The sequence below is a fragment of the Acomys russatus genome, chromosome 17 (genome assembly GCF_903995435.1).
Source record: "Acomys russatus chromosome 17, mAcoRus1.1, whole genome shotgun sequence".
Taxonomy (NCBI): Eukaryota; Metazoa; Chordata; class Mammalia; order Rodentia; family Muridae; genus Acomys; species Acomys russatus.
Window position 1 is genome coordinate 32,783,315 of NC_067153.1, and position 10,544 is coordinate 32,793,858.

The 10,544-nt window shown below is 36.6% G+C and overlaps 1 long non-coding RNA gene across 1 annotated transcript; it reads left to right on the forward strand.

The window, feature by feature from the left end:
* Positions 1-211: 211 nt before the first annotated feature.
* LOC127201858 (uncharacterized) lies at positions 212-5,229 on the forward strand. Its single transcript, XR_007832214.1, has 3 exons — positions 212-319; positions 2,666-2,762; positions 5,129-5,229. It is a non-coding gene; the product is annotated as an uncharacterized LOC127201858 (long non-coding RNA).
* The last annotated feature ends 5,315 nt before the right edge of the window (positions 5,230-10,544 follow it).

Genomic DNA, 10,544 nt, shown 5'->3' on the forward strand with positions numbered 1-10,544 from the left:
CAGTAACAACATAGGACAATTTGAATTACACAGAAACTTATCTCAGTTCTAGGGGCTAGACTGATAAAATCAGGGAGTGATTTCTTTATAGGGCATAACGCATTTGTGACAGGGATTTTTCCTTAGAATGGATATGGAATTCTCCGTATGTCTTTTCTCATTTTCCCTTCATATATACGTCCATGTTTACAGCTCCTATTTTTAGAAGCATTAAGAAGATCCTACAGACCTTCCTTAAAGAGCATTTTAAATGACATCTTCAATTAAGATCACAATCTAAGATGCTTGGAGGGCAAGATTTCAACTTGTGAATCTATAGGTATGTAATACCTGGAATGTTTGAAAGGCCATTTATGGAGATGGAAACACAAAGTACAGAATAAATTTGATATTTCATTACATGATATAATATAGAGAAGTTACCAGACTGTACAAATAGTTTGTCAAATTGCAAACACCTACTAGTTCACTCTTTCTCTTCCCCTACATATCTCTCATTTCCTCTCCTCATTTAGAGCTTTCTCTTTCCATCTCTTATTGTATACTATGATCTACTAGTCTAATTTGTACACAGAGATGAGCACAGAAGCTTTTCAACACTAGATTGGACGCCTTTTGTTTAGCCCTATGATTGTATTTTCAATTAATATGTACCAATTGTATTCAGGGTTCTGTTTTGTATCATCACAGGAACAAAATATTTACAGGGGAAAAACTATGAGATATATAACCTCTTCTATACATAGAAACATTCTAAAAGATAATCTGTATAGCCGAGAGTTATAGCAGTCTAAGAGCCAAAGGACAATCAAGCAAAGTTGGTGAATCTCAGACTCTCTCCCATTTTGTTTCATTACTTTCTGAGTCATTTTAAAAATGGGGATGACATAAGTGCAGCAAGAAAGCTTAAGAGAGCAACTACATAGTACTAGTTTTAAAGGAAAGTAACTCCAGTCTCCCCTTAAGTGGAGACAAATGTCTAACTCCAGGGAGTGTTAAAATGGCACAAATGAATCAGCCTGCCCACAGAGGTATCTAGTCCTCCAACTCTATATTTCCAAAATGTAACAGTCCTGAGTGGAACTTACTGTAATTGACGCAGCCTCAGTCTAATTGCTTTACGAAACTTGGAAAAGTTGCATAATAAGCCATGGGTCTGAATAGAGTAGGTGTGTTCCTAGTTGAGGATATATTCTGTAACTCAGGAAGACAGGTCAAAATTCAGTTTCTTTGAGCCACATAATGGCTTACTAATAATACCACCCAATTTTACGTGTCAAATATGAATATAAAAGTAATTCACACTCAAATTTTAAAATTCAACTCCAAGGACATACAACGTCACATCATGCTTTAGGGCTTTCAGGAAAAATAAATGTCCTGCTAATTTAAAAAAAAGGTTTATAATTTATAATATTAAGTTGTAAGATAAGAAAGATCTCTGTTTCCAGGTTGTCCTGTCCAAAGCTGTATTTCTATCAAAGATGATGCAGAGTCAGAACTTTATTTTTTGCTGTTGTTCTTCGCTTTAGTATTGTTTGAGACAAGTTCTTACTCCGTAGTCCAGGGCAACCTCAAACTCCTGTTGTTTTCCTATCTCAGTCAGCGGAGTACTGGGTTACCATCTCTGAACCAGCACACTGAGTTTGTCTTTTAGTGAATGATCAGACAATGTGGGTTTCAAAAGTGAATTACTGTAGACTGGTTACTGCCCTTAACCAGAAGAACATGCCTTTCTAATACCCAGGCCTTTGATGTTGTAGTCCTTTCTACAATGACCTTGATCTTCATCCTGTAATTTGCTTTTGCCCTAAAGAATATCAACAAGGGCAATACAGACCGTAAACTGCAAACCCCTACCCAGATCTAGCCAATGGACAGGATGTTCTTCACAGTTGAGTGGAGAGTGGGGTATGGCTTTCACATGTACTCTGGTGCCTCATATTTGACCACGATCCCTGGATGGGGAGACCTGGTGGCACTCAGAGGAAGGATAGCAGGCTACCAAGAAGAGACTTGATACCCTATGAGCATATACAGGGGGAGGAAGTCCCCCTCAGTCGCAGTCATAGGGGAGGGGTGTAAGGGGTAAATGGGAGGGAGGGAGGAATGGGAGGATACAAGGAATGGGATAACCATTGAGATGTAATATGAATAAATTAATAAAATATTTTTCCAAAGAAAAAAATATCAACAAGTATAAAGGAAATAAAAGCTTAATAAAACCCAGATCATTATGGCTGAGGACTTGAATAACTTTGGCTAGGTGAGTGAATGGTGTGAGTAGTGTTGACTTAGATATTCTGGCTACAGTTGAGTTTGAAATGCAGAGCCTTTAATCCCAGCACTCGGGAGGCAGAGCCAGGCGGATCGCTGTGAGTTTGAGGCCAGCCTGGTCTACAAAGCGAGTCCAGGACAGCCAAGGCTACATAGAGAAACCCTGTCTCGAAAAACCAAAAAAAAAAAAAAAGAAAAAAGAAAAAAGAAATGCAGAGCCTAGTAGGGCTTCACAAGCCAAAGTATCTACAACTATGCCTTATGAGGTCAACGCTCATGGGAATTAAGACATTGTTGTTACAAGCCATTCAGCTTCAGATTAGTAAGAAGAAATGCTACCGTTTGGGTTATTTATTCATAACATTTGTTTTTAATACGTTTTTGAAAGCTTCAGAAGGAAAAAAATCATTGGAAGAGGCAATAGTCTGATAAATATTCATTGTGGTGCCTTGGTGATCTCTAAAGTTCTGATGAGGAGTTCCTAGGTAAGTTAAATGAGCACTGCCTACATAGCTCTCTAAGAAGAAAGGACTTTTATTAATAGCTATAACATTTTAAAAGCTTCTTGAGGTGCTTGGAGAAGCTTGGAGCAATTGAATAAATGATGTATTTTGTCATATATTTTAAACGTATGAAGTAGCCAATCATCTTTGTGCTTGTTCTTTATCATGAACCAACAAGAAAAGAACAAAAAGTAAAATTATGACTCATGTGTTGACAAAAAATTCAAAAATTTAACTTTTCTTTGGAGTCCTAAACCTGTGGCTCTTTTTTATTTATATGTGATAATACTGACTTAAAGAAACAGATTTTCAGTAAAATCAGTGGAAGATATCCACTAGATTATCATTTACTAACCAAGGATACACTTTCATTTTTAGATTTACCTAAAAATTGTATTTTTGTGCTTTCAAATGTGTAGCTTACATATATATATTCATAAAATTAAAATATATTTAATTTGTATTTATATGTTATATATTATATGTAAATATAATAATGTAACTATAAATCCTGGAAATAAAGTGGAAGAGAAGTTTTTTGTGTTACTGCTATTCATAAATTAAGAAAGAAGTTCTTACCTAAAATATAATGCAAACATAAATTCCATTGTATCTAATCAGCTACAACGTATTTACGTTTTCTATGTCATTGCTTTATTATAATTTCATTATTAAGAAAACTATTTCAATGATGCTTAAGCTTTTACAGTACTTTCACCATACTTTTAAATTGGTCATGTTCTAGGAGTCAATCACTCTGAAAAGTCTTTGATGCTCAGTTGACTCTCAACTGGTATTATTCCATGAGACCCACAGTGTGATGGCCCAGTGAGTGGAAAGTTCCTTAGGTAGAAAAACCTTGCCCTGTCTTCATGATGTAGTTAACTGTTCTAATTGTGGCAATCTGAAAGACTACTTAGGAGCAGATTTGAATATGGAAATGGGTATATAGATGATATGGCAAATGCAATAATGGTTTGTGTGGATGTGTATGGGCAGGTGTTTCAAAACCTTTGATATAAATCTTACAGGAGAAAGATGGCAAAGGATAGGAGTGTACAGACAACCTCTCTCCAGATCAACAATGAACTTAAAAGTCAAACTTAACTTGAAGATGTGTAGACTCTTTCCTAAGGAAATGGAAAATAGTAAAGAGGGAGTCACTGTGTGGTCTTAATAAAGGAAGAAATGATCAAATGCCATTTAGAAGCAATGGGCAGCAGTATTTACAAAGAGCCCAGTGAAAGACATAATTTTTCTCCTCAAATAGCTGAGGAGGAATTGGATGTGACAAAGCACAGATAGAGAGAAAAAGATTGACAGTACAGAGCCAGCAACATGTGAGGATACACTCTTTGCAGTAGGCTGGGAAAAGGGCAGTGCTGAAATTAATGATACCAAGAAGACCATATACTTGTGTGTGTCACAGACCCAGCACACTAAAATATAAGAAAAAACAAGTCTTAGAATAATACAATTACTTCTCATTAAGACTGAATGTCAAGAAACAGTTCTGTAGACATACAGACATAGAGAGAGAGAGAGAGAGAGAGAGAGAGAGAGAGAGAGAGAGAGAGAGAGAGAGAGAGAGAGAGAGAGAGAGAAAACTAGGCAGACAACTCTTCAAAACTGATTCTGAAGGAAGAAAAAACTGATGGGAAGAAAGCATGGCAGAGGGAACCATCGAGGTTAAAGAAATTTGATCAGGAAAAAAGAGGTAAGATAATAAAGAAAATGATTAGTGAGTAAAGTAAGCAATGAAGGGCACAGAAGAAAGACTAGAGCATGTGCTATCTCCATCTGTTTCTTTGTCTCCTTCCATCCCTGTCCCTGCACCTGCTTCTGCCTCTGCCCCTCCCCTGCCCCTCCATAGTGTAGTAACAGCAGTACAAGCAGCCTATGGGAACTATATGGATATTTCAAGTTCCTAACACTTACAAAATATCACAATTGAAGTATGCTAGAACCAAAACCCAAACACAAGTTCATCTGAAAGCAGAATTCACTCTTCTGTAAATAACAGGGTCAATAATTACTTAATTAATGCAAGGTATTCACCAATGACCTTTAATTGGCAATGAGTCAATTCACTAAGGTAAACAGTCATTGCTAGAGTCAGAATTAGATTTTCCTCTTAAATCTGAATTTTAAATACGGTAATGTTCTTGTGATTTAGGTCAGAGTGAGGTCACCGGAATTGCTTGAAATCAGAAAATATTAATCATATGTAGACCAATTGGATTTAATGACCCAAAAGAGTACAGTTTTTAACTTTTCTGCTATATGACATAGGCTAGAAACATTCATTTAATATTTAACTTTATCTATGTGATTTGTAATATTTTCAGTGTATTGATGTGTGGTGATTCTGAAGGTTGGTTCTGCACATATTAGGCAGCTACTGGACCAATGAGCTACATTTTCAGCCTACTCTATGGTCTTAAGGTAGGATTTCATACTCTCACAATTACATAGGAGAACGGCAAGATTTAATATAGGGAGAAAGAGATAATTAATTATCTTGCTTTTGTCTGTGTAGAATTTACCATATAATTTCTTTTATTTTGAGGGTATATGTTCATGCACCTTGGCTTTATTCTGATATTAAATTAGGACTAGAGAATGTTTAGTGCTTTTTATTTTGGACTTAGCTTGTATAGGATATGCATTATTCATGGAGAGAAATGTGGCACTATGAACACTTGAATAAATATCATATGTAGAATATTTTTAAATTTAGAAGTAGTATTTGTCCTTATGCTTCAGGAAGCAGCCTACTAAATCACACAGACTAAAGCTTTTGATAGACATTTATCAATCCACCATAGCATGCCTGCTGTGACAAGCTGTCTTCAGAAAGTGAGGATCTGTGAAGAGCAAACTATACTGGGCTTGCTCTATAAAAGGAAAGTCAAATGTTAATGCAGTTGCAGGGTAACCTACCAGTGTAGGTCTTGGACTTGTTAGAACAGTTTCTAGTTTAAAGGTTCTAACTTCTAACAGATATGTGTGTGCTTTTGCTAGAAAAAAAAAAAAATATAGCCACATTTGTACCCCTGCTCACTGTTACCAGCACAACTCCTGAAATGCCAGATGAATTTGATTCCAAATTTCTTCCCACATATGTACTTATATGGTCCCAAATAGTTATGATATCATGATGTGTTCAATGTCTACTTCTTATTCCTTATTGTATCATATCATTTTTCTTCTGCAGTCACTTCTTCAAATGTTTATTTTTAAGTGACTTTTACTCCTATCTATGTTCTTGTATTACTTAGTAGTTAAATTCTTTCATATCTATATTTCACAAGTAGCCCATCTGCAACCCAACATTGAGTAGCCATCATTATTTGAATATATCACAGACTAATAGGTTCCAAAACCAAGTAGTTTTTCCTCTAATAATCTATTTATATTTGAAATGTTTCTCAAGGGCTCCTGCATCAAATATTTGGTCACCGGGACAGCAAAATTTATAGATGGTGTAGAGTATTTGCTTTTGTGTGTGTGTGTGTGTGTGTGTGTGTGTGTGTGTGTGTGTGTACATATATGCGTGTGTATATACACATATATATATATAACTCACACTATATCCATATTGCAATTTACTCACTCTTATCTTCTTGTTCCCAACCTCCCTCCCTCTTCCACTCTATTCTCTTGCCCTAGACCTCAGACAGGTGGGATTCTCCTCCCTCACCATCTGACCACAGCCTTTCAGGTCTCATCTGGATAGCCTGCATCCCCTTCCTCTACATTCACACAGGGACTCTCTGCCAAAGGGCAGTGGCTAAATCTCTGTCCCCAGCTCCCTGCCATCCCACTTCAAGAATGATTTGTTCATCGGCTACATCTAAGCAGGGGGGCTAGGTTCTCTGTGTGCATTGTCCTTGGTTGGTGCATCAGTTTTGTGCAGGACCCCCTGAGACCAGATCTGCAAGTCTTGCCAGTCTCCCTCATCCAAGTCCTCCCATTCCCCCAACTCTTCCATACAACTCCCAGCACTTTGCCTAGCATCTCACTGTGAGTCACAGTATCTCTCCCAATCCCCTGCTGGGTGGAATCTCTCAGAGAACATCTATATTGGGCTATTGTCCACTTCTAAGTGAATGTATACCATGCATGCCTTTCTGGGTCTGGGGTATCTCTCTCAGGACGATCTTTTCTTTTTTTTTTTTTTAATTAATTTATTCAGATTACAACTCAATTGTTCGTCCATCACTCCTATTCTCCCTTTCCTCCTACCCTCCCACCCCCACCCTATTACTCTCCATTAGGTCCATGTCAGAGGGGGATCTCCTCCCCCAATTTAAGGTCGCAGGTTAACAAGTCTCATCTTGGTAGTTTTCCTATTCTTTCTTTGAGTGCTACCCGGGCTCCCCACCAAGGGGAGGTCATCAAATATGGGGCACCAGAGCTCATGTCAGAGCTAGTCCCTGCTTTCTACATAACTGTGGAGGATGTCCTGTCTATTGACTAGATCAGAGTAGGGGTTCGGTATTTACTACTTGTATTGTTCTTGGTTAGTGCAATAGTTTGAGCAGACACCCCTGGGCCCTGATTCACCCTTTACTTTGCCTGCAAATTTCCAGATTTTCTTCTTTTTGGTAGCTGAATAGTATTGCATTGTGTAAATATGCCCTAATATCTTTATCCATTCTTTGGTTGAGGGACATCTGAGTTGTTTCGAGATTCTGACTATTATGAATAAAGCTTCTTTGAACACAGTTGAGTAAATGTTCTTGGTGTAAGGTGGAGCATCTTTCAGGTATATGCCCAGAAATGGTATAGCTGGGTCTTGAGATCGCACTATTCCCAATTTTCTGAGAAAATGCTAAAGTGATTTCTAAAGTCATTGGAGTGTTTGCTATGATCAAACTTTGATTCTGACTTTAGAAACTGAACAACTGAGCAATAGTAGTTAACAGCATAAATACATAAACAGAGCAAAACAATGCCACCTTGGGTTACTGCAGAACAATAAAAAGTACAGGTTTTGTTCTCTCTACAGAAGTTTCTAACACCAGTTTTTGTAGTGTGAGTCTGGGCTTCTTATTTTCTCTAGTTTAATTATCTTGACTGTATACTGGCAAGAATAGTAGCATCAGCCACATAGGGCTTATTTCAGGATTAACTGAGGCAATGAATGAAAAGTACTTCGGAAACCCCCAGAGGGAGCTCCTGAGGCTGCCTCTTCCTGTCTTCCTCTTAGCATTATTTTTACTAGATTCTACATGCCTGGGTTAAATATCCTTCCTCTAATGGGCTTAATTTTCCAGATTAGGGACAGTTGAGAAGAGTACAGATTATTGTAAAAAAAAGTCATTACCTTGGTTTTAGAATAGTTTATTCTTCCAATTCTAAGTAGAAGTAAAAAAAAAAAGTTAAACAAATTCTGTCCTTTGCTACCTAAAAGGTATGCAAGAACACTTTTTCTTCCTGAGAGAGAGAGAGAGAGAGAGAGAGAGAGAGAGAGAGAGAGAGAGAGAGAGAGAAACTAACAAAGTTAAGATGTCAATTTAGAAAAGTTTTAAGAACTTGAACTCTTGTGTTTTTATAGTGTACTGGTATTTCAGGTTCCAGTAACGTGATGATGCACAGTGCTTGTGATGTGTGAGGGATTGGATAGGAGGGTGCCTGTGCTTCTGAAGTACCTCACGGCCCCCCAGAACCACCAGGCTCAGAGACGCTGATGCAACATTCTTCAGAAATAACTTCAGAAAAAATTTCTTTCAAGATGAACAATTTCTAGGGAAGTAGTAATCAAAGTATCTGTATGACTATTCCAAGGACACATTTTACTTGCATTTCAATTTTTCATTATGGATCACACAAATTTTACCACTAAACTCATTTCTATGAGTGAGTGAAGATGGCAGTATGAGAGTTTTCCTCAATTGAAAAGAAACATGTATGAGGAAATTAGCTACAGTGTTTGAGTTGGCTGCATTGGAGTACTTGGCTGATTTTAGTTTTAGTATGTCAGTAATTTTATTATTTTGAAAAATATGACTACCATTTGTCTTATTATAAATGAAGAAAATAGTATATATAAACACCTGACCTGACTAATCTCTGTCCTCTCTTAATGTGCTAAAGATTAGGCACTATTTGAGGGAAAAAAAGATTGTTTTATTCACAGAGAGGTCACTTCTGGGATAGGAGAGATGGTTCAGAAAGTAAGAGTACTTGTTGCTCTCACAAAGGACTTGGGTTAGGTAGGAATACCCTGATGGTATCTATTACACCATCTGTTATACCAGGTATAATAATATAAACCATCTATTATTCCAGTTCCAGGGGATCTGAGGTTATGTACTGAGCCCTAAGGTATAGCAGGCATATATACGGCACACATACATACATTCAGGCAAACATTCACATGCATACTCGTTTTTAATTAAAACATTTTAAAAAGGGTAACTCCTGTGACTATAGATGGGAATATTAATTCAGGAACTATTCATACAACAAATATTTATTTAGTTTTTAATCAAACATTTATTACATTCACATTAAATATTAGATACTATAGATATTGTTTGGATTGCCATTAGTATCTTCTATCAAAAGAGTTCTAAGAAGTTTGGTCATAATATAAATGCATCCTCAATAAGACTTTTCTGATACCATTCAATTTAAAAGGGAGCTATCTATATAAATATGACAGGACAGGAAATTAACACAGAAATCAAATGAATTTGTTAGATAAATTATAGTCTCTAATATTAACACTAGCTAAAACATTAATATTACTTTCACCAGTATATAATTTAAAAATTATCTACTCAAGTCACTGATAAGTATGGCTTTAGGCTTAGAGGATACAAACATTTATGGTTTTTGAAAAAAAAAATGTGAATAGTCATGACAACTATTGCACTCAATGATAATTGGTGTCTTCTAATATTTTGTATATAAATATGTGCTGTCTAATTTAATATCAACTTGACAATGGCTAGAGTCATCAGAGAAGAGAAAGTCTCAATAGAGAAAATGCCTACATAGGGTTGGCTGTAGGCAAGTCTGTAAGGCATTTTCTTAATTAAGAAGGGCATCAGCCCCGGGCTAGTGGTCCTGGGTTCTCTAAGAAGTATGAGCAAGCCAGTTTAAAAACACTCTTCCATGGCTTCTGCATCATCTCCTGCCTCTGGGTTCCTGCCCTGTTTGTTTGAGTAGCTGTTCTGACTGCCTTCAGTGATGAACTGTGAATGTGGAAGATTAAGCCAAATAAACTTTTTCTTTCTAAGTTGTTTTGGGTTATGGTGTCTTATCAGAGCAATAGCAGGACAAAAATCTAAACACACATTTAAATTGTCTTCTTACTTTTTTCATTATATGAAGCTGAATTCAATATTATTCAAGAGTTTATAAATGTGAAAATAAAACAATTACATTCTGGTCACATTCTATCATGCCAGTCTACTTTCATCTGTATAGAACAGGATGCCATATTCTTCTATTAGCTTTCTATTTATAGAAAGTGTAAGACTCAAGATAGAATTCACTGACTTTGTTTGTTTAGTTAGCTCATTTTCCTTTCAAATGAGGCGTGCATTTTGTTTTTGTTTTTCTAATTAGGTCATTTCCTACATCATTTTTTATTTCTTTTAAACTTTATCCCATGGGCAATTCTTGAAGCTCCTAGTGTCTACCAAATTAAACTCTTTCACCTCATTGTGTTTCAATCCCACAGCTCAATGTATTTTCAGTTCAAAACAATTTATCCCATTTCCTTCCTGTATTTCTACACTAATCACT